Genomic DNA, 5601 nt, shown 5'->3' on the forward strand with positions numbered 1-5601 from the left:
TTATATTGTACGATATTGGAAAGCTTAAGACGTTTCACGTGTAAATTTTTTTTTAAAAGGGAGAAAAATGGTTTAAGAACTTTATCATGGACAAAAAAATTTACATTTTTCACAAGACACATCCTACCGCTCTCAGTCAATGTGTGTGGGTGTGGGGGTGGAGGGTCTTTGTGCATGTTTACCTCACAATACGTTATGCAATGTGTTCTCTTCGTACGAAATTATCACCATAAGATGTTTATTTTTAATATTTACATCCTCATCAATATTATCACCATAACGAAATTATCAGTTGACAAGATGTGGACCGGGATTTTCCTAACGTTGTCCACTTTACGTTTCTCCAAACTAAGAAAGGGTGTATTTTGATGATAAATAAAGACGATGTTGTTATTAATAAAAGTCGTAATAATACATTCCCACAAGCGCATAAGATATTATACATACCCATATAGAAATAGACGCGCATACACACACATATACACTCACACACATGTATATATTCACACGTATATATATATGTATATATAAAACATATATGTATATATACATATATTTCTGTGTGTGAAGGAGCGCATCTATGTAGGAATTAAGTACATATTAGGCAGTTGTCAACTAAATAACTTATATAAATACACACATAAGTATTTGTGTATATGTGTGTATATGTTTGGGGGGTTATATATGCAAATATATATATGTGTGTGTGTATGTGTTTGTGTGTATACTTTATTTTCAAAAAAGCAGCAAAAATATCACAAAAACAGCTACTCAGTTTCACGTTCCCGTTCGTCCGACAAACGGGAACGTGAAACTCTGAGTAACAGTTTTTGTGATATTTTTGCTGCTTTTTTAATAAAGCATATTACTCTACCACCGGTATTCGAGTACTATTTGTTCCGCCTTGCTTCCCATTTATGTACTCACTCTGTACATCCGTATAAATATATATATATATATATATATATATATATATATATATATACGTAAATATATATATATATACATATATATGTATATATGTCAATACATACATGTGTGTATGTTTGTCTGTCTGTGTGTACATATATATGTACATAATATTCATGTACACACACGCACACATGTTTACAGCCCTCACATACACGCGCGCATACACTCCATGCACATTCACAAACACACATACATACACATATCTGTATTTACAATTATATTAGAGTTCCACACTTACTATTTTCTTCAACATAGCTGTTTCCACCACCACCACTTCTCCCCTAAACAATGTACTTAGAGTCATTAAATATTAGTTTTCTTTCAAACAGAGAAAATAAAACGATAAGACGACAAAACATTAAGATAAATGTGTCTGAAAAATGTTTCTGTAAGACCACCAATGTACCTCCTGAATTCCGTCAAGGTTGGCCTTGCCTTTCATCCTCTCGGGGTCGATAAATTAAGTAGCAGTCTTGTACTTTGGTCGATCTAATCGACTGGCCCCCTCACCAAAAACTTCGAACCTTTTACTCGAAAAGAATATTTCTCCTGAACGGGACGCCAGCTCGTCATAATACTAGTTATTTACAGCTGAGTGAACCGGTAATCGATGCCGAAATCGAAGCCTGAATCTTGCCTTCAATTTATAGATAGATAGATAGATAGATAGATAGATAGATAGATAGATAGATCCCTGATGAACTGGTTCATGAAAAATATGACAGTGTTAAGCAAGACTTATTGAAACAGCTGTAGGAATGAATAGTTTGATATATCACTGACATTGTTTTGTGTTTCTCTTTCATATATATGATATCGTCATATTAGATCGTTGAACTCTGCACATTTTTCTCTCTCCGCTTCCACCCCCCACCTTTTTATTTCTTTCTGCTGAAGGGCGTAGGCTCGAAACGTAAAAGACTTTTCCATTCTTCCCGAGCGTTAAACTAATACAGCTGCTCGTTTTTCTTACACTACACCTGCCTTCGTCTTTTGTTTTCTGTAAATTTGAGCTGTGTGCGCGCGTGTATGTGTATATGTAAACAGGACGGCCACAATTGGTTTACTTGTTAAGTCAGGCTTACGCTAATACGAAAGAATATGAAGCTCCATTTGTGTGAAAGTAAAATCTCAACATATAGTGAGGCATTACGTAGACACAGTTCATGTGAAATATCTTTTTAACAAAAAGTGGAATCTGCGATAGTTAGCTCCCCTAGATGTGCTATATGTTTCCCTTCGTCAGAACAACCAATGGTAATTCCTTGTTATTAACTACTTCATTAATTGCTTCTTGCCAAGGAAACGAAGACATGTTACATGAAACAATAGACAGATAGATAGGGAGTGGAACTAGTGTTTAGGAGTGTTGCAATCACGATGGTGAGACTGTGGTTAAGATTCTTTAAGCGGCTGCGGGTTGTCTTCTTGAGCCAAATGTGTATTTCAGGTTGCACCAGTCCGATCGACAGTAAATGGGTAACCTTTTGACGAATTGGACCTCCGATCAGATGGGAATGCTGGCCTACTCCTCTAGCCAGCAGGGTACCATCATTCGAAGGCTAAAAACGATGTGAAGTGTACTGTGACCAGCGATAACCTAGTGGGTACCGTGATATATAAATATATATTTGCAGTATATGATATAAGTTCAGAGAATTATGTGGCTATCACATACAAGTATGTATATGTGTGTGTGTGTGTGTGTGTGTGTGTGTGTGTGTGTGTATTTATATGCAAGTATGGTCTATTGTTCTTTTTTCTTTTATTTGTTTCAGTCATTTGACTGCGGCCATGCTGGAGCACCACCCTTAGTCGAGCAAATCGACCCCAGGACTTATTCTTTGTAAGCCTTAGTACTTGTTCTATCGGTCTCTTTTTGCCGAATTGCTATGTTACGAGGACGTAAACATACCAACATCGGTTGTCAAACGATGATGGGGAACAAACACAGATATGGTCGATATTATATCCTAATGAAACAAGTATACTTGATTCGTGTTTGAAAAGAGGTCCGAATGGTCATAACTGGAAGAGTTTTTCTACCGTAATATTTGTTCAGTAACCGCTGAACTTGATCTTAACAGTAACAGAAAAACCTATTTTTCGTTGTACTGGCTCTTGGATGATTTGAACTCAGAGCGAGCTTACTCTAGTTGCTGACATTATGCCACTATTTTTCAGGGTTTAACCAATACACTGATTGCTGTTGATGACGTAATAAAGAGATTAACAGAGTAGATTTAATCAAACCTCCGTCCGTTCTCACTTCTCCTTTGATTTGTAACACCCAAATTTAATCTCCCAAACACACAAACGTAAAAATACAAACGTATGCATAATTCATAAACTGCACATAATAATGCATCTCGCTCTATCTATGTACATACAATATGCGTGGCACTGGCTGCATGCTGAATGTGCATCGGCATTTCTTTGGTGCCAACATGCTTTCAGAAGCCGTAGGTGCCGTCTAGCATGCCAGCATTATCTGCCAATATTGTTAGGAAATATTAGCATATTGTCTTGACAATGGCACTATTAAAGTTTACCATATATTAGTGTGGAAGTCAGTGGTAACTTATTTAATAAATGGAACATTGCAAAGGTAACTAGGAATGGATATGATATACAGACAGGTATATATACGTACATGTGTGTCTGTGTGCGTGTATATATATATATATATATATATATATATATATATATATATATATATATATATATATATATATAGTGAGAATTTAAAAAGGACGGGTGTGTAAACAACAAACAGATGTATTAGTTTAACGCTCGGGAAGTGAGAAAGTCTTTTACGTTTCGAGCCTACGCTCTTCGACAGAAAGGAACACAGAAATACCAAAAAGTTTAGAAAAGTTCAAAAGTTCCAAATGTCGTTGTGTATTGGAACGATTTTTCATCAAAGGAAGATCCCAGTGTAATCCATAGGTAGGAGAGGTGCAGCCGAATTGTAGGTGTCCGAGTGTAGGACAGTAGAAGAATGTCCAGGTAGAGAATCCAGGGAGAATAGTCCTCCAAGAAAATTTCGAAGTGTTATATATATGTATATATTTGTAAAGAGAAAGAGAGAGAGAGAGAGAGAGAGAGAGAGAGAGAGAGAGAGAGAGAGAGAGAGAGAGAGAGAGAGAGAGAGAGAGAGAGAGAGAGAGAGAGAAATAGAAGCTGAAGACCATTACGCTGTGTATTAAGTAGCGACTATAAACAAATAGTATGAGCAAAACAATATTGATTTTGGGTTTCATCTCATTTTACTGGGCAAGTAGGGAGCGAAAACTTTAGACAGGTTTCTGTCTTATTCTCACCACCGCAGCAAAACACATTTACAGAATCATTAATAAAAGAACAACTAATGAATTAAATGCAAGGCTGTAAATTACTTGGCGTATGGAGATACGATTTCTGAGACACAAAATAATTTTGAAATGTTGGTGCTTTTGTTGTGGTAGTTCAAAACCAGCCCATAATCAAAAGCTTCCCAGTTATAATCAGGGGCCGTCTTATTTATAGCAGGCATAGTGTATCTAGTTCTACACTATTATTTGAATGCAGAGTATTGTGAGTTACAGAAGATTTAGTTGATATTTCTAGAGAATCAACGGTCCTCCAAGACACAACCCTGTTGCGCCGATTCGCTTGGTAGAAAATAGATTCAGGGATTATGGGTGTCTCGCTTGATTGAGTCGAGGGCAGTTAATAATGTTTCAAATATTCAACAGTTCGTTAAAAAAGAATTTGGAAATTTTGGAAAAGGGTAATCGTGTTTCGAAAGACAAAAGACTTTGCTTAAAAAATGAACAATGCTCAGTTACTGAAGGAGAAGGCTTTCGTCGAACTTAATTATCTCAAAAAGGTCAAGTTATTGGCTTTCCCATTCCCGTGTCTGAATAGTTCATCCTGAACATGCATGGGTCTCTAGAAAATATTTCCCAGGCTAAGAATTTGGGGATGTTGTCCGGAGAGCACTGGAATGAATGGCCTCCAGAGAAAAGTGGTAAAATGGTTTCTCGTTGACATTCAGTCCCTCAAAGAATAGTGCAACAAATTTCATTTATGGGCCACAAGGGCACGAAATTTGGAACCAACTGAAAGAAAAACACCACACAAAAGAAAAGAAAAGAACAACAAGAAACATAGAGATATTTACACTCAATAAAAGGATGAATCAGCAATTACAATCATGTTATATGAATTAATAGATTAATAGAATTACAATGATGTTATATAGATTAATAAAACAGTAAGAGCACAATGAAATAAGGTCAAGAAAGAATCAGCAAACTTAAAGATACACAGCACTTTAAGTTGACGAAACATAAAGCCCGGATTAAGGTGATTCATTAGACTACCATTTACCGCTTCATTCCACCAGTGGTCCGCAATCGGAGTTCATATGGTTCTTTGGAGTCCATATAAGATTTTGTAGTTAAAATTTGATCTGCAATAAATTGCAATACACAAAATGTTTTAACAATTATTTGCATTTAATTCCTAATAAAATTTAACTTTAAAAAGTCAGTAAGGGCTTGACTGAAGAAGAATGTATACTTATCTATGTATATGTGCATATATATATATATATATATATATATATATATATATATATATATA

Source organism: Octopus bimaculoides, chromosome 4 (assembly GCF_001194135.2).
Source record: "Octopus bimaculoides isolate UCB-OBI-ISO-001 chromosome 4, ASM119413v2, whole genome shotgun sequence".
Classification (NCBI taxonomy): domain Eukaryota; kingdom Metazoa; phylum Mollusca; class Cephalopoda; order Octopoda; family Octopodidae; genus Octopus; species Octopus bimaculoides.